Consider the following 23602-nt stretch of genomic DNA (forward strand, 5'->3'; position numbering starts at 1 on the left):
AGACAGAAAGAGAGTATTAAGAGCTACGATGAAGTTACCCAGGAGACGTAAAAAGCTTGCAGCACCTGGTATTTCTAGGAGGTCTCCCATCCAAGTACTGACCAGGCCCTGCCCCGTTTAGCTTCCGAGATCTGACGAGATCGGGCGCGTTCAGGACGGTGTGGCCACAAGCCGAAAGGCCTGGCTGCATGATGTCTCTTAAAGGTTGGCGGGTATTGACGGAACTTCCAGCAAAAAATAAAAATAAAAAAATAAAAAAGAAAAATGGATGGAAAAATATCAGTGCAGCAAAGGGTGTTGACAGTAGCTGGATACGTGTACAATACTTCAATTATATCACCACCAGACAGAGAGAGAGTATTAAGAGCTATGATGAAGTTACCCAGGAGACGTAAAAAGCTTGCAGCACCTGGTATTTCCAGGAGGTCACCCATCCAAGTACTGACCAGGCCCTGCCCCGCTTAGCTTCCGAGATCTGATGAGATCGGGCGTGTTCAGGACGGTGTGGCCGCAAGCCAAGAGGCCTGGCTGCATGATGTCTCTTAAAGGCTGGCGGGTATTGACGGAACTTCCAGCAAAAAATAAAAAATAAATAAATAGTAAAATGGAGGGAAAAATATCAGTGCAGGACAGGGTGTTGAAAGTAGCCGGGTACATGTACAATTCTTCAATTATATCTCCTCCAGACTGAATGAGAGTATTAAGAGCTACGCTGAAGTTACCCAGGAGATGTAAAAAGCTTTCAGCACCTGGTATTTCCAGGAGGTCAACCATCCAATTACTGACCAGGCCCTGCCCAGTTTTTCTTCCGAGATCTGACGAGATCTTGCGTCTTCAGGACGGTGTGGCCTCAAGCCAAGAGGCCTGGCTGCATGATGTCTCTTAAAGGCTGGAGGGTATTGATGGAACTTCCAGCAAGAAACAAAAGAAAAAAGAAAAATGGAGGGAAAAATATCAGTGCAGCAAAGCGTGTTGAAGGTAGCCGGGTACGTGTACAATTCTTCAATTATATCTCCTCCAGACAGATAGAGAGTATTAAGAGCTACGATAAAGTTACCCAGGAGACGTAAAAGCTTGCAGCACCAGGTATTTCCAGGAGGTCTCACATTCAAGTACTGACCAGGTCCTGCCCCGTTTAGCTTCCGAGATCTGACGAGATCGGGCGCGTTCAGGACGGTGTGGCCGCAAGCCGAGATGTCTGGCTGCATGATGTCTCTTAAAGGCTGGCGTGTATTGACGGAATTTCCAGCAAAAAAAAAAAAAAAAAAGAAAAATGGATGGAAAAATATCAGTGCAGGAAAGGGTGTTGAAAGTAGCCGGGTACGTGTACAATTCTTCAAATATATCTCCTCCAGACAGAGAGAGAGTATTGAGAGCTACGATAAAGTTACCCAGGAGACGTAAAAGCTTGCAGCACCTGGTATTTCTAGGAGGTCTCCCATCCAAGTACTGACCAGGCCCTGCCCCGTTTAGCTTCCGAGATCTGACGAGATCGGGCGCATTCAGGACGGTGTGGCCACAAGCCGAAAGGCCTGGCTGCATGATGTCTCTTAAAGGTTGGCGGGTATTGACAGAACTTCCAGAAAAAAAAAAAAAAAAAAAAAAAAGAAAAATGGATGGAAAAATATCAGTGCAGCAAAGGGTGTTGACAGTTGCTGGGTACGTGTACAATTCTTCAATTATATCTCCTCCAGACAGAAAGAAAGAACTAAGAGCTACGATAAAGTTACCCAGGAGACGTAAAATCTTGCAGCACCAGGTATTTCCAGGAGGTCTCCCATCCAAGTACTGACCAGGTCCTGCCCCGTTTAGCTTCCGAGATCTTACGAGATCGGGCGCATTCAGGACGGTGTGGCCACAAGCCGAAAGGCCTGGCTGCATGATGTCTCTTAAAGGTTGGCGGGTATTGACGGAACTTCCAGCAAAAAAAAAAAAGAAAAAAAGAAAAAAGAAAAATGGATGGAAAAATATCAGTGCAGCAAAGGGTGTTGACAGTAGCTGGATACGTGTACAATACTTCAATTATATCTCCTCCAGACAGAGAGAGAGGATTGAGAGCTACGATAAAGTTACCCAGGAGACGTAAAAGCTTGCAGCACTAGGTATTTCCAGGAGGTCTCACTTTCATGTACTGACCAGGTCCTGCCCCGTTTAGCTTCCGAGATCTGACGAGATCGGGCGCGTTCAGGATGGTGTGGCCGCAAGCCGAGATGCCTGGCTGCATGATGTCTCTTAAAGGCTGGCGGGTATTGACGGAACTGCCACCAAAAAAAAAAAAGAAAAATAGAGGGAAATATACCAGTGCAGCAAAGGGTGTTGAAAGTAGCCGGGTACGTGTACAATTCTTCAATTATATCTCCTGGAGACAGAAAGAGAGTATTAAGAGCTACGATGAAGTTACCCAGGAGACGTAAAAAGCTTGCAGCACCTGGTATTTCTAGGAGGTCTCCCATCCAAGTACTGAGCAGGCCCTGCCCCGTTTAGCTTCCGAGATCTGACGAGATCGGGCGAATTCAGGACGGTGTGGCCGCAAGCCAAGAGGCCTGGCTGCATGATGTCTCTTAAAGGTTGACGGGTATTGACGGAACTTCCAGCAAAAAAAAAAAGAAAAATAGAGGGAAATATACCAGTGCAGCAAAGGGTGTTGAAAGTAGCCGGGTACGTGTACAATTCTTCAATTATATCTCCTGGAGACAGAAAGAGAGTATTAAGAGCTACGATGAAGTTACCCAGGAGACGTAAAAAGCTTGCAGCACCTGGTATTTCTAGGAGGTCTCCCATCCAAGTACTGACAAGGCCCTGCCCCGTTTAGCTTCCGAGATCTGACGAGATCGGGCGCATTCAGGACGGTGTGGCCACAAGCCGAAAGGCCTGGCTGCATGATGTCTCTTAAAGGTTGGCGGGTATTGACGGAACTTCCAGCAAAAAAAAAAAAGAAAAAAAGAAAAAAGAAAAATGGATGGAAAAATATCAGTGCAGCAAAGGGTGTTGACAGTAGCTGGATACGTGTACAATACTTCAATTATATCTCCTCCAGACAGAGAGAGAGTATTGAGAGCTACGATAAAGTTACCCAGGAGACGTAAAAGCTTGCAGCACTAGGTATTTCCAGGAGGTCTCACTTTCATGTACTGACCAGGTCCTGCCCCGTTTAGCTTCCGAGATCTGACGAGATCGGGCGCGTTCAGGATGGTGTGGCCGCAAGCCGAGATGCCTGGCTGCATGATGTCTCTTAAAGGCTGGCGGGTATTGACGGAACTGCCACCAAAAAAAAAAAAGAAAAATAGAGGGAAATATACCAGTGCAGCAAAGGGTGTTGAAAGTAGCCGGGTACGTGTACAATTCTTCAATTATATCTCCTGGAGACAGAAAGAGAGTATTAAGAGCTACGATGAAGTTACCCAGGAGACGTAAAAAGCTTGCAGCACCTGGTATTTCTAGGAGGTCTCCCATCCAAGTACTGACCAGGCCCTGCCCCATTTAGCTTCCGAGATCTGACGAGATCGGGCGCATTCAGGACGGTGTGGCCGCAAGCCAAGAGGCCTGGCTGCATGATGTCTCTTAAAGGTTGGCGGGTATTGACGGAACTTCCAGCAAAAAAAAAAAAAAAAAAAGAAAAATGGATGGAAAAATATCAGTGCAGCAAATGGTGTTGACAGTAGCTGGGTACGTGTACAATACTTCAATTATATCTCCTCCAGACAGATAGAGAGTATTAAGAGCTACGATAAAGTTACCCAGGAGACGTAAAAGCTTGCAGCACCAGGTATTTCCAGGAGGTCTCACATTCATGTACTGACCAGGTCCTGCCCCGTTTAGCTTCCGAGATCTGACGAGATCGGGCGCGTTCAGGATGGTGTGGCCGCAAGCCGAGATGCCTGGCTGCATGATGTCTCTTAAAGGTTGGCGGGTATTGACGGAACTTCCAGCAAAAAAAAAAAAAAGAAAAATGGATGGAAAAATATCAGTGCAGCAAAGGGTGTTGAAAGTAGCCGGGTACATGTACAATTCTTCAATTATATCTCCTGCAGACTGAAAGAGAGTATTAAGAGCTACGATGAAGTTACCCAGGAGACGAAAAAGCTAGCAGCACCTGGTATTTCCAGGAGGTCTCCCATCAAAGTACTGACCAGGCCCTGCCCCGTTTAGCTTCCGAGATCTGACGAGATCGGACGCGTTCAGGCCGGTGTGGCCTCAAGCCAAGAGGCCTGGCTGCATGATGTCTCTTAAAGGCTGGAGGTTATTGACGGAACTTCCAGCAAAATAAAAAAGAAAAAAGAAAAATGGAGGGAAAAATATCAGTGCAGCAAAGGGTGTTGAAAGTAGCCGGGTATGTGTACAATTCTTCAATTATATCTCCTCCAGACAGAAAGAGAGTATTTAGAGCTACGATAAAGTTACCCAGGAGACGAAATAACTTGCAGCACCTGATATCTCCAGGAGGTCACCCATCCAAGTACTGACGAACCCTTGCCCCGTTTAGCTTCCGAGATCTGATGAGATTGGGCGCGTTCAGGACGGTGTGGCCGCAAGCCAAGAGGCCTGGCTGCATGATGTCTCTTAAAGGCTGACGGGTATTGACGGAACTTCCAGCAAAAAAAAAATGGATAAAGAAAAATGGAGGGAAAAATATCAGTGCAGCAATGGGTGTTGAAAGTAGCCGGGTACGTGTACAATACTTCAATTATATCTCCTCCAGACAGAAAGAGAGTATTAAGAGCTACGATGAACTCACCTAAAGGATTATTAGGAACACCATACTAATACTGTGTTTGACCCTCTTTCGCCTTCAGAACTGCTTTAATTCTACATGGCATTGATTCAACAAGGTGCTGAAAGCATTCTTTAGAAATGTTGGCCCATATTGATAGGATAGCATCTTGCAGTTGATGGAGATTTGTGGGATGCACATCCAGGGCACGAAGCTCCCGTTCCACCACATCCCAAAGATGCTCTATTGGGTTGAGATCTGGTGACTGTGGGGGCCAGTTTAGTACAGTGAACTCATTGTCATGTTCAAGAAACCAATTTGAAATGATTCGACCTTTGTGACATGGTGCATTATCCTGCTGGAAGTAGCCATCAGAGGATGGGTACATGGTGGTCAAAAAGGGATGGACATGGTCAGAAACAATGCTCAGGTAGGCCGTAGCATTTAAACGATGCCCAATTGGCACTAAGGGGCCTAAAGTGTGCCAAGAAGACATCCCCCACACCATTACACCACCACCACCAGCCTGCACAGTGGTAACAAGACATGATGGATCCATGTTCTCATTCTGTTTACGCCAAATTCTGACTCTACCATCTGAATGTCTCACCTCTTTTTCCTATTTGTAGTGGAGATGAGTGGTACCCGGTGGGGTCTTCTGCTGTTGTAGCCCATCCGCCTCAAGGTTGTACGTGTTGTGGCTTCACAAATGCTTTGCTGCATACCTCGGTTGTAGCGAGTGGTTATTTCAGTCAAAGTTGCTCTTCTATCAGCTTGAATCAGTCGGCCCATTCTCCTCTGACCTCTAGCATCAACAAGGCATTTTCGCCCACAGGACTGCCGCATACTGGATGTTTTTCCCTTTTCACACCATTCTTTGTAAACCCTAGAAATGGTTGTGCGTGAAAATCCCAGTAACTGAGCAGATTGTGAAATACTCAGACCGGCCCGTCTGGCACCAACAACCATGCCACGCTCAAAATTGCTTAAATCACCTTTCATTCCCATTCAGACATTCAGTTTGGAGTTCAGGAGATTGTCTTGACCAGGACCACACCCCTAAATGCATTGAAGCAACTGCCATGTGATTGGTTGATTAGATAATTGCATTAATGAGAAATTGAACAGGTGTTCCTAATAATCCTTTAGGTGAGTGTATATGTATGTATGTTTATGTATGTCCAATTGCTTTGACAATACAAATGAAATGAATTGAGAGAGAGAGAGAGAGAGAGAGGAATATGAGCTCCTAAAAAACATTTGTTTTTATACATAAGCGGATTTAATTTGTGATTTACAAATGAATATATAGCACTATAAACATACACAGAAGACATGGAATAGAAATTCAGAAGAAAAAGAATTCAAAAAATAATAATTTTAAGAGAAACACAAAAAGAAGAAAGCAGAGAGACAGTTCAGGAAGAAAAGTCAGAAAAGAAAAGCTGAAGACAAGAATTGGAGGTAAGAGACAAATAATTAAACAAAAAAATATGTATTAATAAAATAAATAAGCATTCTCAGTAGTTGACTCAGCCAATGAAAATGCAGAGCTCCGATTTGAATAGAGTGACAGTAGGAGAGAGCCCAACTGCCACTGAGACTGATAGAAATCTATCGAACAGCAGTCTGACTGCAGAGCTGCCTTTTGAAATCCGATACCCTGAAGACATTCGCTCTGCACAGGCTAAGAAGGACTACAAACAAGCTGTGATGAGAGCATCTCCTGAGACCCTCATCCTAGACTACACCGGTAAAGGAGAAAACAGGGTCAAGAACAATCTACTGTTCTACACCGCCTTTCACAAAACCCTGTGCCAGACATACCCCAATAACAACAAGAGGGGCATTAGCAGAGGCAGGCAGATCTCAGTGCTGGTAGAGAAAGACACAGACAGTGTGATGCTCACTTTTAATGTATACCACAACGGGACCATCATGGTGCAGGGCAGCGAGAGCAGCCTGGACCAATTAGCTCTCGGCTTCCACACCTCAAAGCAGCAGACTGAGGTAGAGAAACAAGAGCCAGAGCCGGCCACCCTGCAGTCTGCCCCCAGCCACACGGAGCCAGACAGTGCCCCATCTCCCACAGACTGCCCCCCTGTCTCCCCAAAACTCTCCAGCAACATTAAAACACTAAAGGAATGCCTATCAGTGCTGGAGCTGGAGTTTGCGGAGTTCAGGGAGCAGACCTTGAGCACCCTGGCCCAGACCTCCTTGTGCGATCAGCTCCGGGATGAGATGCACAGACTAAAGATGCAGCACAAGGCTGAGATCCATGAGCTGAGAGCAGCAGTGAGAGACCTGGAGGAGCAGAGCCAAACCCTGAGGACGGAGCTGCGCAGAGCGAGGGAGGAGCTGACCAGGACACCCCAGCACAGCCAGCTAAGGAGCCTGCAGAGCCAGCTGGAGGAGCTAAGAGAGGAGCTACACATCACTGGAGCACAGAGACTGCACTGCACTGACCCCACAACACCTCCAACCCCTGACGCACCCACTGATCCACCCACACTCCCCACCACTCCTGACACACCCACTATCACCAGACCTGCCACTAATACACAACCCCCTGAAACGCCACTCCCCCAAAACACACCCGCTGCCCCCACCACTCCCGACGCAAACCCGGAGTGGCAGGTCAACGCAGAGGTGGTCATTCTGAGCGAATCCAATGGGAAGTTCCTGGTTGAGAGGCGCCTCTTCCCTGGGCGAAAAGTGAAAAAGCTTTGGTGCTCCACAGCACAGAGAGCCCTGGAGCTGCTCTCCAAGAGGAGGCTTTGCCAAGTCAAACACATCCTCATCCACACCGGCACTAACGACCTGAGTGCCCGCAGGGGCGATGTGGCCTCAGCCCTGAGACAGGTAGCAACGAAAGCCACAGAGGAATTCCCAACTGCCAAAATTTCCATCTCCACACTGCTGCCCTGCACAGACGTGCCCCTGCACATCATCCAGGCCATCAACGCAGAAGTGTCCCGAAGATGTGCCCTCCTCCCCAACGTCCACCTGGCACACCACTGAGACATCCAGCCACATCACCTGTATGACCACGTCCACCTCAACAAGACGGGTGTGAGGATCATCTCAAAGGTCCTCAAGGACACAACCCTGGGCCGAAACCCCACACACCCCCACCTCGAGACCAGGAGCAAACCCCCCAGCCCCCGGCCACATCCCCAGCCACCGGCTCCACCCCAGCCCCAGCCCCTGAGACCCCGCGGCCCCATTCCCCACCCCCCCATCCCCAGAGGGCCCGTCCAGCACAGCAGAGCGGACAGCCGGGGACCAGCACAGCCACACAGCCACGCAGCAGCGGCTTCCAGAGCCTGGAGGCCCGATGCTGCCCAGCTGGCCCAGATAAGGCAACTCCTCAGTGTCATCTGTACCACACTGCTGAGTTAACTGAGCCTCAACACACATATATATGGTTGTGGAGATGGAGAGTAAGAAAAAATGTGATTTAATTATTCTGATATTTTGATGCAAAGATAAAATCTTTGAGTGATTATTATGTATATCCATATATAATTATTAATAGTAATATAATATCAGTTGTAGACCACAAATTAAACTTTCTTATGTAGAAGAGACAAGTATAATAAAATATATGAACATGTCCTTTAAAATAAGCAGTTGGAATATGCAGGGTTTACGCTCCTCAACTTTTGGAATGAAGAGCACAGGCCCTGAACTGATCAACACTGTAAATAGTTCAGATGTTTTCATTCTTGTAGAGACTTGGTGCTGTGCAGATATGTCTATACACTGGATGGATACAATGGATACAGGGAGCTGATTGTGCCCTCCTATAAAAAACCCAAAGTCAGGTGTGGCAGGGCCTCGTGGGGGATTATCGTGTGGTACAGGGAGGAGCTCCGAGCAGCCCTATGCCCAGTACAGAGAGGAGACACACACCTGTGGATGAAAATCAGAAAAGACACCCTACAAAATAACACAGATATATACCTATGTGCAATTTATATGCCACCCGCAGACTCCCCCTACTATAATGAGGAAGGCTTTCATGAGCTTCAAAACGAAATCTGCCACTTCCAGACCCTGGGCTCTGTACTGCTGTGTGGCGATCTCAATGCCAGGACTGGCAGAGAGATGGACTACATCAATACAGAGGGGAACACACACCTGTTCGGAGACTCCCCGCTGTGCCACACACACACCTCCACACTGACACAGCCACGACAGCGTGGTAAACAAGAGCAGGAAGCAGGTAGTGCACCTATGTAAAAGCCTGGGTCTATATATCATCAATGGCAGGACCAGGGGGTACTCTCTGGGGAGATTCACATACTGCTCGGCTCTGGGCAGCAGTGTGGTGGACTACGCCATAACTGACCTGGACCCACAAGCCAACAATGCGTTTATAGTCAGACAACAATCTCCACTATCAGACCACAGCCAAATAACACTTTACCTAAAAAGATCAGCGCAGCCACAAGTCAGAGCCAAACTTCCCACAAAACTGGTCTCCCTGCCACCCAGTTAGAGATGGTCAGAGCCCAGCACAGAGAACTACACAAGAGCCCTGAATAGTGATGAGATTGAAAACATGTTAGACAGATATCAATCCTCACACTATCAAATAAACCAAAACGGAATAAACTCAGCCACCAAAACACTGAATGAAATATTTGAGAGACTGGCTTTAAAATCAAACATTAAAACAATTAAAAACCAAAATATGAAATCGTCTAAAAGAAAAAAAGAACAGTGGTGTGACCAGGAGTGTGAAACTTCTAGGAAACACCTGAGACATCTCTCCAACACTAAACACAGAGAGCCCGACAACCAGGAGGCTCGCCTCAGCTACTGCCAGGCCCTGCGGCACTACAAGCAACTCCTCAGTAAGAAAAAAGACCACTATATGGGCAGAATAAATACCCCAAAAACAAAAAATGAAATACCAATTCAAAATGGAGAAATCTGGAAAACACACTTTGAAAAACTTTACCAAAATGTTGAAAACAATCCATAGCCAGAACAGGTTAAAATATTAAAAAACCTAAATAAATTGGAAGAAATCATTAAGAATAACCAAAATCCCTTAGATAACCCATTTACAATACAGGAACTAAAACATCAACTCAAAATCATCAACCCAGGAAAGCCAGCGGCCCCGACAGCATCAGCCCTGAGATGCTGAAGCACAGCAGCCCGCAGCTGCAGGAGGCTCTGCTCAAACTCTTTAACCTGGTGCTGAGAGCCGGGTGTTTCCCTGAGGTCGGGAATCAAGGATTGATCACCCCGATTTTTAAAAGTGGAGACAAATTAGACCCCAATAACTACTGGGGCAGCTGTGTGAGCAGTAACCTGGGGAAGGTGTTCTGCAGTATCATCAACGCCCAGATACTGGCCTTCCTTACCAAGCACAGTGTCCTGAATAAGAGTCAGATTGGCTTCCTACCAAAACACAGCACAACCGATCATATTTACACTCTACACACCCTCATAAATAAATATACCCAAAACAATAAAGGAAAAATATTTGCCTGTTTTGTAGACTTTAGAAAGGCATTTGACTCAATCTGGCACAAGGGATTATTTTATAAACTTCTACAGAGTGGTGTAGGGGGTAAAGTTTATGACATCATTAAATCAATGTATTCTGAAAACAAATGCGGAGTTCAAATTGGCAACTCAAGAACAGAGTTCTTCACTCAGGGGCGGGGAGTGAGACAGGGCTGCAGTCTGAGTCCAACACTGTTCAACATCTACATCATCGAGTTGGCCACAGTGTTGGAGCAGTCTGACGCCCGCAGCCTAACTCTCCATGACACAGAGATCAAGTTCCTGCTCTACGCAGACGACCTGGTGCTGCTGTCGCCCACAGAGCAGGGGCTTCAGCAGAACCTGGCGCTGCTAGAGCAGTACTGTCAGAAATGGGCCCTGGCAGTCAATCTGGACAAGACCAGAGTTATGGTTTTCCAGAAAAAAGCCCCATCTCAGGGAAACAGGTACCGCTTCACTCTGGGCAGCACTGGATTAGAGCACTGCACCAGATACAACTACCTTGGCCTGACCATCAGTGCGTCAGGGAGCTTCAGCCTGGCTATAAACGCATTAAAAGACAAGGCACGCCGGGCATTTTATGCCATAAAGACACAATTTGGGAAAACAACAATACCAATAACTATTTGGATTAAAATATTAAACTCCATCATCCAACCAATCCTGCTATATGGGAGCGAAGTGTGGGGTCCCCTCATGAACCTCAATAACAGCAATTGGGACAAAAGCCCCATGGAAATATTCCACCTAGAATTTAATAAAAACATCTTACACGTACACAGAAACGCCCCCACGGCTCTGAGGCTCACAGAGCCCGAACACACAATGACCAAAACAACTACAATTGGGAAAATTGACATGTACCTGAAAAGCAAATACACAAAAGATTAGAGACACGAATTAGAATTACAAAACAAATTGGAATGCTACCGGGCCCTGAATAGAAACATTACATTGGCTGAATACTTAAAAATCCAAAATATAAAAGAGAGACAAAATCTAACTAAATACAGGCTCAGTGACCACAGCCTCGCCATTGAAAAAGGCCGCTACAGAAAATTCTGGGTTGCCAGAGAAGAGCGGCTGTGCAGCCAGTGTGACCTAGGGGAGGTCGAAACACAGGCGCATTTCCTGCTGTCCTGCCCTAAATACACAAAAATCAGGGAGACATACTTTAAAATATTAAAAATGCATATCCCTGAGTTCAGCATGATCCCCGATTGCTGCAAACTCCCCGTCCTGCTGGGAGAGGAGGAGCGCACTGCCTTCTTAGCAGCGCAATATGTATCCACCTGCCACAGCCTGCGAGACAGTGTGTAGACACCAGCCTGTGGCACTCCATTTGCAAAACAAAATAAAAACAGTGATTTTTCTGATGTCATGACACAAATTTTGATACAAACAACAAATATAGTTTATATCCTACTTAATTTTATTTCAATGTGTACTATATTTGTTCCACTGAATCTTGTATTGCAATGTTTTGTCTTGATTGATAGAACATTTGTATCTGCTTTGGCAATATTGTGATAGATCATGCCAATAAAGCACCTTTGAATTGAATTGAAATGAATTGACAGACAGACAGACAGACACACGCACACACACACACACACACACACACACACACACACACACAGAGCCAGCCAGCCAGACAGCCAGCCAGCTCAGCCATGACATCACGAGCCTCTCTCAGCTGACTGCTATGACATCACAGAGCACGTACATTCCGTTGCTTGCCGTCTGTCAACCACTCAGTCACTGCCAGCCAGACTGGCTGGCTGGCTGGATGGGGGGGCTGCTTGCTGCTGCTGCGTATCTTAGCAAGCTAATTTGCCTGACCGGCCTTCCTACTCCTATGCCCAAATGCCCACCTAAGCCTCGTTTGTAATGCATGTCATTGTATTTCAAAAAGGAATCTGGAAATAGTAAACCTATTTTCTTTATTTGAATGTATTAAAGATCACATTTTATTACATTTTCTTTTTCTGTACTTCATTACATTATATTGAGATTCATAATTCTATTATTTATTTTCCGTATGTATGTATGTATGTATTATTGTATGGAAGGAAAGTTAGAAATGATTTTCACAAACCTGTTTTTCTCTCTTGTATACTTAAGAAAGATAAGGTCAAGCTAGAAGGTCAGGAGGCCATAAGGTAGTTTGATTTCTGTTTGTTATTTACGATGAGAACGTTGGAGACAATGTCAAACGGTATGACCTACGTGCCTGTTCCTTAAAACCATGTGTAGATCTATGAACTCTGTTCTATAATGAAATATGTTCTGCTTAGTTAGCCTTTAAGATAACATAGTAATGATTTTCTAGCATGTATGTATGTATGTATGTATGTCCAATTGCTTTGACAATACAAATGAATTGAATTGAGAGGGAGAGAGAGAGAGAGAGAGAGAGAGAGAGAGAGAGAGAGAGAGACAGACAGACAGACAGACTGACAAACACAAACAGACACACACACACACACACACACACAGACACACACACAGCCAGCCAGCCAGCCAGCCAGCCAGCTCAGCGATGACATCACAAGCCTCTCTCAGCTGACTGCTATGACATCAAAGAGCATGAACATTCCGTTGCTTGCCGTCTGTCAACCACTCAGTCACTGCTAGCCAGACTGGCTGGCTGGCTGGATGGGGGGGCTGCTTGCTGCTGCTGCGTACCTTAGCAAGCTTATTTGCTTGACCGGCCTTCCTACTCCTCTGCCCACATGCCCACCTATGCCCGATCTGCTGTTCACCTGGATCACAGCTCCGCCCCAACAAGGCAGATCCTCCCAAAAATGGTACAAACTGATCCACGTTCCCCTCCACAGAAAGCTTTAGCCCAAAATAAGGGACACATTCTGCCCAATATGTCAGCGCCAACCACAGCCTGAGGGACACAGTGACACACGAGCACCGGCTGTAAATATAATGTAAATACTCGTTTGTAATGCATGTCATTGTATTTCAAAAAAGGAATCTGGAAATGGTATACCTATTTTCTTTATTTGTATGTATTAAAGATCACATTTTATTACATTTTCTTTTTCTGTACTTCATTACATCTTATTGTGATTCATAATTCTATTATTTATTTTCCGTGTATATGTATGTATGTATGTATTGTGACAAACCAAGGGGCAGGGTCATACATGGCAGATATGTCAGGCCAGGTCTGCTGCAAGGTGTGTACTCTAGGGTAGAATACCGACCCTAGGCAACTACACTCCCCAGAAACCCTCAGGCAGCCATTCTAGCACCTAATGTGGTCACTTGGTGTTACTTCCTCAATTATTCACCAGGTATATAAGGCGGGCCTGAGAGAGAGAGAAGTGAGAGACAATAGGGTGAGTTATCTGGAAAACAGAGGTAGCTCATAAGGAGAAAGCCAAGACTTATTTATTCCAGACTTTGTTTAAAATAGAATGATTATGTAAGATTAGTTACAACTCCAGTGTGAGTTAGGTTTTGTTTTCAGATTTGTTTTGTTTGAAGTAAACATACAGGCACAGCCCTGTATTTGCAACCTCCTCCCTGGGTCATGACTGGTTTTTACTCCTAAGAAGATCACAGAGAAGACCCGCACATGTGTACAGCCAAGGCGTTTTGTCACATTTGGTGTAGAAAGCGGGCAGCACCTCATGAAACCCAGACTGGCTGAGTGAATTTTTTTATCCAAAAAAAAAACAACTACAGGCTGTAATAGCCCAACAGGAAGCGACCAGGGTGCAGCAGGTGGCTCACCAGGATGCTATGCGGATGCATCAGGAAGCACTGCAGGTCCAGCATGATACAAATAAAATGTTTAGAGAAGAGCAGGAAAAGGTGACTAAAGAGCTGAAAGAGAGTGTTGAAGCACTTGCAACCAGGATTGGGCCACAGGGGGCTGCAACCCATTCCACTCCCCGCACCAATCACTTTCTGCAGAAAATGACAAAACAGGACGATGTTGAGGCCTTCCTTATGACCTTTGAGAGGACAGCAGAGAGAGGGATGGCCAAAAGATTCCTGGGCAGGGCTTGTGGCACCTTATCTGGCAGGGGATGCACAGAAAGCGTACTTTGATCTGGAGCTGAAGGACGCCCAGGACTATGATAAATTGAAAGCGGAGATAATGACCCGATTGGGCGTGACCACCGCAGTGAGGGCACATCGGTTTCAGCAGTGGGCCTACCAACCAGGACAACCAATCCGAACGCAGATGTTTGATCTGATCCATCTGGCCAGGAAATGGCTACAGCCAGAGGTCCATTCATCAGCCGAGGTGGTGGAGGCCATAGTCCTTGACAACTACCAACGCTGTTTGCCCAAGGACGTTCGACGCTGGGTTGGCCAGAATGAGGTGCTGTCCGCTGACACCTTGGTGGCCATTGTAGAGCGGTTCTATACAGCCGGAGCAGCAGAGCATGTACCGGAGGTTAAAAACTCGTTCCCCAGGCCATGACGAACCAGCGGACCGGGTAAGATGGTTCCAAAGTACTCTGGGAAACATGACGCGCTGGATTGGAAGAAAAGAGCAAGACTGGGGGGGGCAAAGGTGGGGCCTAAAGCCGAGACTAAGGGTTATAGGGGGTCACCATCACAACCAATTGTCTGCTACAATTGTGACAAAGTAGGACATATTGCGGCCCACTGCCCAGGTAGAGAGGAACCAATGCAATGTAATGTGTGTGATATGGGGAAAGAGAAACCGGTATTTTATGCCTGCCCTGTTGGGACGGATGTTTTCATAGGCGGAGTACCTAATCCAAAACACATGTGTACAGTGATAGTCGATGAGAAAGAAGTGGCTGCTCTACTCGACTCTGGCAGTATGGTTACACTGGTCACAGAAAAATTAGTAGCGACCAACAAGCTGGATAGACATCAGGAGCTCAGTATCACATGCACACATGGTGACACACGCCCCTATCCCACAGCCCTTGTAAACATACAGACAGAGGCCGGGAAACTAGATTACGAAGTCGGTGTGGTACCCAACATGCCATATGATGTGATACTGGGACGATATTTTCCTAATTTTGGAAAACTAGATAGAAAACATAGTAAATTGGAAATGCACACTGAAAACTGTAAGCCAGAAGTTGCCTCGATCCCACAACTAGAGCTAAAAGTAGACCTGGTTCCAGTTGAGTCGACAGTGAAGGTTTTGGTTGGGGAAAATTAAACTGAAAACATAGGGGTGGAATGTAGTGACGTAGATGACCCTATGGAGGGTGAGGAACCCAGCACTAGCAGGGTGGGTGAGAATCCATTCATAGAGACCCCTGAAGCTGACAATGTAGAAGTGTCAGTGTTAGAGGGACTCCCCACTGATTTTGGCAGCGCACAGGTGCGAGATCTCACTCTACACTATGCTAAAGAAAATATGAAGGTAGTAAATGGGACCCCTATGACTACTGCAGACCCGCCAACAGCTTATCCTTATTTTATGGTAAAAAATGACCTATTGTACCGTGTAAATAAGATAGGGGTGGACATTGTGGAGCAATTGCTAGTTCCCACCCCATTCAGACGAACAGTTCTCAATCTGGCACATGGGCATATCCTGGGGGGACATCTGGGGATGGACAAAACCAAGGATAGACTCCTGAGGAGGTTTTACTGGCCAGGCGTACATGCAGACGTGACAGAACATTGTAGCTCATGTCCTGAATGTCAACTACATGCTCCTAAACCAGCCTTCAGAAGCCCACTGGTCCCTTTGCCCATCATAGAGACCCCCTTTGCTAGGATAGCTATGGATGTGGTGGGACCTCTCCCAAAATCAGCCAGAGGGCATCAGTATATACTGGTTATTTTGGATTATGCCACCAGGTACCCAGAAGCCATTCCACTGCGGACCATGGCTTCAAAAGGTATTGCAAAAGAGCTAATGTTGATGTGTAGTAGGGTGGGGATACCGAGGGAGATATTAACAGATCAGGGCACACCCTTTATGTCTAAGGTTATGACCGATCTGTGTAAATTGTTGCAGGTTAAGCAGTTGAGAACATCAGTCTACCACCCACAAACAGATGGGTTGGTTGAGAGATTTAATAGGACCCTGAAGTCCATGCTAAGAAAGGTAATCGATAAGGATGGGAAAAATTGGGAATTCATGCTGCCCTACTTGATGTCTGCCATTAGGGAAGTCCCACAGGCTTCCCTGGGCTTTTCGCCTTTTGAACTGTTATATGGGAGGCACCCCAGGGGGATATTAGACATAGCCCGTGAAACGTGGGAACACGAGTCCACTCCTTTCCGGAGTGTAGTCGAGCACATCAATGCTATGCAAGAGAGAATAGCCACAGTCACTCCCATTGTGAGAGAGCACCTAAGGCAGGCACAGGAACACCAACAATTCGCCTATAATCATCAGGCTACACTGAGGGTGTTCCAGCCTGGTGATAGGGTGTTGGTGTTGGTTCCCACTGTAGAATGTAAATTTCTGGCTACGTGGATGGGACCTTATGAGATTATAGAGCGAATACGGGAAGTGAACTATAAGGTTCAGCAACCCGGCCGCCGACCCCCAGAACAAATATATCATGTCAACTTAATAAAAGCCTGGAAGGACAGGGAAGTGTTGATGTTGACTTACCCCCCTCAGCCACTAGGGACACCGAAGGTGAATATTGCAGCTGCCTTGTCACCTGACCAGTTGAAGGAGGTGAACGACTTGATAATACGTAATAGGGAAGTTTTCTCAGGCATACCGGGGCGTACCCATTTAGTCTCTCACAACATTGTGTCTCTCCCAGGAAAGAAGGTAAATATGAGGCCTTACAGGGTACCAGAAGCTCGCAGGAACACTATTAGAAATGAGGTTAAGGAAATGCTGGAGGCAGGGGTTATTGAAGAATCCCACAGTGAGTGGTCCAGCCCTATAGTCATGGTTTCCAAACCTGATGGCTCCTGGAGATTCTGTAATGATTTTAGAAAGGTTAATGAAATTTCAAAGTTTGATGCATACCCAATGCCCCGAGTAGATGAATTGTTAGAGAATATTGGGAATGCTCGCTATATTTCAACTATTGACTTAGCCAAGGGCTACTGGCAGATTCCCTTGACCCCGGGTGCCAAAGAAAAAACAGCCTTTGCAACCCCAGATGGTCTGTTTCACTACACAGTGATGCCCTTTGGCCTGCATGGTGCTCCTGCCACCTTTCAAAGGTTGATGGACCACATACTTAGACCACACAGGACGTATGCGGCAGCATATTTAGATGATGTGGTCATTCACAGTCCAGATTGGGAATCACATTTGTCTCAGCTCCAAGCGGTATTGGATTCAATACATGCAGCAGGCCTGATGGCTAATCCAACCAAATGCAATTTGGGGTTGGAAGAGGCCAAATACTTGGGCTATACAGTAGGGAGGGGTATGGTGAAACCCCAAATATCCAAGGTTGAAGCCATAAACTCTTGGCCTAGGCCTGTCAATAAAAAGCAGGTTAGGGCATTTTTAGGGTTAACTGGGTATTACCGGAGGTTTATTCCCAACTATGCTACCTTAGCGGCCCCTCTGACTGATATGACTAAGGCTACAGAACCCAATATGGTTAGATGGGGTGATACAGCAAACCGGGCTTTCCGGAGCCTACAGGAGGCGCTCTGCCGCAACCCCGTTTTAATGGTACCTGACTTTCAGAAAGAATTTATAGTCCAGACGGACGCCTCTGAGGTGGGGATCGGAGTGGTTTTGTCCCAAAGAATGGGTGATCACGAACACCCGGTGTTGTTCCTTAGCAGAAAGTTGGAATCCAATGAAATAAATTATTTGGTAGTTGAAGAAGAATGTTTGGCAGTGAAGTGGGCTTTGGACAGTCTTCGATACTATTTGTTGGGCAGGCACTTCACCCTGATCACTGACCATGCCCCCCTCACTTGGATGCATCGTTCGAAAGACAGGAATGCCCGTGTGATGAGGTGGTTTTTGAGTCTCCAACATTTTCATTTCACCCTGCAGCACAGGCCAGGGAAGGCCATGGGGAATGTTGATGGGCTGTCCCGGGTGCATGCTTTTTTGCGGCTGTCGCTCGACCTATGGGGTCGCAGCTGGGGGGGAGGATGTGGGACAAACCAAGGGGCAGGGTCATACATGGCAGACATGTCAGGCCAGGTCTGCTGCAAGGTCTGCACTCTAGGGAAGAAAACCGACCCTAGACAACTACACTCCCCAGAAACCCTCAGGCAGCCTAATGTGGTCACTTGGTGCTACTTCCTCAATTATTCACCAAGTATATAAGGCGGAAAGATAGAGTCAAGCTAGAAGGTCAGGCCAGAAGCTAGTTTGATTTCTGTTTGTTATTTACGATGAGAACCTTGGAAACAATGTCAAACGGTATGACCTACGTGCCTGTTCCCTAAAACCATGTGTAGACCTATGGACTCTGTTCTATAATGATATATGTTCTGCTTAGTTAGCCTTTAAGATAACATAGTAATGACTTTCTAGCATGTATGCATGTATGTATGTCCAATTGCTTTGACAATACAAATGAATTGAATTGAGAGGGAGAGAGAGAGAGAGAGAGAGAGAGAGAGAGAGAGACAGACAGACTGAAAAACAGACAAACAGACACACACACACACACACAGACATACACACACACACACAGAGCCAGCCAGCCAGCCAGCTCAGCGATGACATCACGAGCCTCTCTCAGCTTACTGCTATGACATCACAGAGCACGTACATTCCGTTGCTTGCCGTCTGACAACCACTCAGTCACTGCCAGCCAGACTGGCTGGCTGGCTGGATGTGGGGGATGCTTGCTGCTGCTGCGTACCTTAGCAAGCTTATTTGCTTGACCGGCCTTCCAACTCCTCTGCCCACATGCCCACCTATGCCCGATCTGCTGTTCACCTGGTCACAGCTCCGCCCCAACAAGGCAGATTCTCCCAAAAATGGTACAAACTGATCCACGTTCCCCTCCACGGAAAGCTTTAGCCCAAAATAAGGGACAAATTCTGTAACAACATAATGGATGCCCACCCAACCTGTGACAAAACTGAGAAAAAAGAAAAACGCCAGTCCTCCTGGGGGAGGGACACACAGCCACCCTGGCTGCCCAATATGTCAGCGCCTACCACAGCCTGAGGGACACAGTGACACACGAGCACCGGCTGTAAATATAATGTAAATACTTGTTTGTTATGCATGTCATTGTATTTCAAAAAAGGAATCTGGAAATAGTAAACCTATTTTCTTTATTTGTATGTATTAAAGATCACATTTTTTTACATTTTCATTTTCTGTACTTCATTACATCTTATTGTGATTCATAATTCTATTATTTATTTTCCGTGTAGATGTATGTATGTATGTATGTATGTATGTATGTATATGTATGTATGTCCAATTGCTTTGACAATACAAATGAATTGAATTGAGAGGGAGAGAGAGAAAGAGAGAGAGAGAGAGAGAGAGAGAGAGGAATATGAGCTCCTAAAAAACATTTGTTTTTATACATAAGCGGATTTAATTTGTCATTTACAAATGAATATATAGCACTATAAACATACACAGAAGACATGGAATAGAAATTCAGAAGGAAAAGTATTCAAAAAATAATAATTTTAAGAGAAACACAAAAAGAAGAAAGCAGAGAGACAGTTCAGGAAGAAAAGTCAGAAAAGAAAAGCTGAAGACAAGAATTGGAGGTAAGACCTTTCACCTATAGAGACAAATAATTAAACAAAAAAATATGTATTAATAAAATAAATAAGCATTCTCAGTAGTTGACTCAGCCAATGAAAATGCAGAGCTCCGATTTGAATAGAGTGACAGTAGGAGAGAGCCCAACTGCCACTGAGACTGATAGAAATCTATCGAACAGCAGTCTGACTGCAGAGCTGCCTTTTGAAATCCGATACCCTGAAGACATTCGCTCTGCACAGGCTAAGAAGGACTACAAACAAGCTGTGATGAGAGCATCTCCTGAGACCCTCATCCTAGACTACACCGGTAAAGGAGAAAACAGGGTCAAGAACAATCTTCTGTTCTACACTCAGTACCCCACCGCCTTTCACAAAACCCTGTGCCAGACATACCCCAATAACAACAAGAGGGGCATTAGCAGAGGCAGGCAGATCTCAGTGCTGGTAGAGAAAGACACAGACAGTGTGATGCTCACTTTTAATGTATACCACAACGGGACCATCATGGTGCAGGACAGCGAGAGCAGCCTGGACCAATTATCTCTCGGCTTCCACACCTCAAAGCAGCAGACTGAGGTAGAGAAACACAAGCCAGAGCCAGCCACCCTGCAGTCTGCCCCCAGCCACACGGAGCCAGACAGTGCCCCATCTCCCACAGACTGCCCCCCTGTCTACCCAAACTCTCCAGCAACATTAAAACACTAAAGGAATGCCTATCAGTGCTGGAGCTGAAGTTTGCGGAGTTCAGGGACTAAAGATGCACCACAAGGCTGAGATCCATAAGCTGAGAGCAGCAGTGAGAGACCAGGAGGAGCAGAGCCAAACCCTGAGGACGGAGCTGCACAGAGCGAGGGAGGAGCTGACCAGGACACCCCAGCACAGCCAGCTGAGGAGCCTGCAGAGCCAGCTGGAGAAGCTAAGAGAGGAGCACAGAGACTGCACTGCACTGACCCCACAACACCTACAACCCCTGACGCACCCACTGACGCACCCACTGATCCACCCACACTCCCCACCACTCCTGACACCCCCACTATCACCAGACCTGCCACTAATACACAAACCCCTGAAACGCCACTCCCCTAAAACACACCCGCTGCCCCCACCACTCCCGACGCAAAACCCGGAGTGGCAGGTCAACACAGAGGTGGTCATTCTGAGCGACTCCAATGGGAAGTTCCTGGATGAGAGGCGCCTCTTCCCTGGGCGAAAAGTGAAAAAGCTTTGGTGCCCGACAGCACAGAGAGCCCTGGAGCTGCTCTCCAAGAGGAGGCTGTGCCAGGTCAAACACATCCTCATCCACACCGGCACTAACGACCTGAGTGCCCGCAGGGGCGATGTGGCCTCAGCCCTGAGACAGGTGGCAAAGAAAGCCACAGAGGAATTCCAAACTGCCAAAATCACCATCTCCACACTGCTGCCCCGCACAGACGTGCCCCTGCACATCATCCAGGCCATCAACGCAGAAGTATCCCGAAGATGTGCCCTCCTCCCCAACGTCCACCTGGCACACCACTGAGACATCCAGCCACATCACCTGTATGACCACGTCCACCTCAACAAGACGGGTGTGAGGAAGGTCCGTTTTTAGTGTTTCTCTGAACACATCCAAGCTTACCTAGGCGCTACATATTATTTTCAATTACCCGTAATTCTGATCTGTATTTTGGCTTGTTAATAGAAGTTATTGAAGTTGGACTCCTAATTCAAAATAACCAATATGTATCTCAACGTAATTTACTGACAGACATCACTCTTTATCACTTTCACTTTTGAAGGAACTGCTTTGTATTCTGTGTATTGTTTTATTGTAGTGCTGCTTCCTTTCTTGGCCAGGTTTTACTTGCAAAAGTGATGTTATTCTCAATGTAAGCTCAAAGTCAAATAGTTTAAATAAGAAAACAATGTATTGAAATGAGAACATCATGAACCTGTGTAATTGTGCTGAAGGACAAGCACTGAAAGCAGAGAGAATTTTGTGTTTGGCATTGAATAGCCTTAAAGAAAACTATGCCGTTTTTGGAAACTTTCATATTTAAGTTGAATGTAGGCAAAAACATTCCAGTCACTCTGAAGAGAGAATACAGTTTACTGTTCGAATAAGTAGCCCCTGAATTGAAGATAAAAATCAAAAGTGCTGTTCGTAATTAGTTTACACTTTTACATCAGATGTCTTGTTTTTGCGTTCCAAATTGAGGAGTTGTGGCATATAATGTAAATGAAGTTACTTCACTAGTAGTGCGATTTCTACGTTGTGTATGTGTGTTTGTATATATGAACTCATACATTTTTTAAAGATTGTATTTGGAAAACAAATTCAGGTATAGCACGTGTCCCCCTTTTGAATGGGTTCTATATATAACATTTTAAAACGAATGGTTCTGTGTAGAACGCTATGTTTGGGGGTTCTTCATGTAACCCCTTTGAAGGGGTTCTACATAGAACCATAAAGGGATCCACCAGAGCGATTACTCGAGGAACCCTTTATGGTTCTGTGCAGAACAATTTCTTCTAAGAGTGTGGAGTGTCGCCACACAATTTCTCTCAGAGGGCTTTTGACCAATGGCAATCCAATCCTGAATGACGTCACCACTATCCTGTTGTACTTTATGGGAGAGATGTATTAAGTAGTTTATAATGAGAAGAATAACAATAATCACCTGTTTTTCATAGGTTTTGTATCCATGGTCTCCTTCATATTAGGAAAGGAAGTTGATCCATAGCCTACTCAGAGACAACTGAGAGTTGGTCTCTGAGCAGCAGCACAAAGGGGTCGAGTCTCTCAATGTCCGTGTGTTGGAGATATTCCACCATATTGGTCCCAGCCTTTAAAACAATGTTAAAGAGGATGTTAAAGATATTGTAGAAATATATTGCAGAAGAGCAGAACTACAATCACACTTTTTCAATGCTATTGCTGTTTTCTACCTCCCTGGTGAGGTACCAATGCGGGAAGTTTGAGAGAGTATTTCTAAAATGTGTATGATCCAATACACACAGTTATTTAAAAAGCTGACGTCTTGTACATGCTCACCAGAACCAAGCCTAATTAAATAACACATTTAATATTAAATAAGTACATGTGCAGTAGCCACTTGGACAATTACAGATCCCCAGGTCAAAACACAACAGAAAGACATGGAAGATCGTATTTTCAAATCACATCTGTGGCCCCCATAACTGTAATTTGGTATTAGTGGGTCAAAGGATTTATTTGGTTCAAGTGATAATAAGATCATATTTTGAAAACAAACACTACAGGATGTCATATTTAAAATGACTGTGAGTACCTTTCTTTAGTGACGGTTCTGAGGGGGGCAGGGATTAGTTGAGTGTGCTAATTGGAGCTGTGAAGTGTGCAGAGAAAATACAAATGTTTTCTTTTAATATGAAAACAAAGAACTTTTTTTTAACACCGACCTGGGATTGTGTTTCTTTCCAAGTTTCCTTATTGTTTCTGAGAAGAGACTGTTCACTTGCAAAGTGAACTGGACCCGTGTGACTCGCAGGTAAGGAGAGCCCGTGTTGAACTAAGATGGCTACAGTGAGTTTTCCTGGACAAAGCTCGGGCAAAGGATAGCGCAGAGTGCACCTGCACCTGAGATTGTGTTGAGAAGCTTTGTGATAAGAGCAGGTAAAGAGGGAAAAGAAACACAAGTATTTTCTTTGTTTGAAGAACACATTTTGTTTTAACTGAAACGGGACTACAAC

General features: G+C 45.8%; 4 non-coding genes and 10 pseudogenes across 4 annotated transcripts; all 14 read right to left on the bottom strand.

Moving 5' to 3' along the window:
- Window positions 1-53: 53 nt before the first annotated feature.
- On the bottom strand, window positions 54-172 carry LOC136729261 (5S ribosomal RNA). The gene has a single exon (XR_010808874.1). It is a non-coding gene; the product is annotated as a 5S ribosomal RNA (ribosomal RNA).
- Window positions 173-397: 225 nt separating this feature from the next.
- LOC136728788 (5S ribosomal RNA) lies at window positions 398-516 on the bottom strand. The gene has a single exon (XR_010808816.1). It is a non-coding gene; the product is annotated as a 5S ribosomal RNA (ribosomal RNA).
- Window positions 517-737: 221 nt separating this feature from the next.
- On the bottom strand, window positions 738-856 carry LOC136729228 (uncharacterized; annotated as a pseudogene).
- Window positions 857-1071: 215 nt separating this feature from the next.
- Window positions 1072-1190, bottom strand: LOC136729507 (uncharacterized; annotated as a pseudogene).
- A 215-nt stretch (window positions 1191-1405) lies between these two features.
- LOC136729246 (5S ribosomal RNA) lies at window positions 1406-1524 on the bottom strand. The gene has a single exon (XR_010808861.1). It is a non-coding gene; the product is annotated as a 5S ribosomal RNA (ribosomal RNA).
- A 220-nt stretch (window positions 1525-1744) lies between these two features.
- On the bottom strand, window positions 1745-1863 carry LOC136729460 (uncharacterized; annotated as a pseudogene).
- A 224-nt stretch (window positions 1864-2087) lies between these two features.
- LOC136729022 (uncharacterized) lies at window positions 2088-2206 on the bottom strand (annotated as a pseudogene).
- Window positions 2207-2416: 210 nt separating this feature from the next.
- LOC136729435 (uncharacterized) lies at window positions 2417-2535 on the bottom strand (annotated as a pseudogene).
- A 209-nt stretch (window positions 2536-2744) lies between these two features.
- On the bottom strand, window positions 2745-2863 carry LOC136729458 (uncharacterized; annotated as a pseudogene).
- Window positions 2864-3087: 224 nt separating this feature from the next.
- On the bottom strand, window positions 3088-3206 carry LOC136729023 (uncharacterized; annotated as a pseudogene).
- Window positions 3207-3416: 210 nt separating this feature from the next.
- Window positions 3417-3535, bottom strand: LOC136729305 (5S ribosomal RNA). The gene has a single exon (XR_010808914.1). It is a non-coding gene; the product is annotated as a 5S ribosomal RNA (ribosomal RNA).
- Window positions 3536-3751: 216 nt separating this feature from the next.
- On the bottom strand, window positions 3752-3870 carry LOC136729673 (uncharacterized; annotated as a pseudogene).
- A 211-nt stretch (window positions 3871-4081) lies between these two features.
- Window positions 4082-4200, bottom strand: LOC136729730 (uncharacterized; annotated as a pseudogene).
- A 215-nt stretch (window positions 4201-4415) lies between these two features.
- On the bottom strand, window positions 4416-4534 carry LOC136729171 (uncharacterized; annotated as a pseudogene).
- Window positions 4535-23602: the final 19068 nt, after the last annotated feature.

The sequence above is a fragment of the Amia ocellicauda genome, unplaced genomic scaffold (assembly GCF_036373705.1).
Source record: "Amia ocellicauda isolate fAmiCal2 unplaced genomic scaffold, fAmiCal2.hap1 HAP1_SCAFFOLD_30, whole genome shotgun sequence".
NCBI lineage: Eukaryota > Metazoa > Chordata > Actinopteri > Amiiformes > Amiidae > Amia > Amia ocellicauda.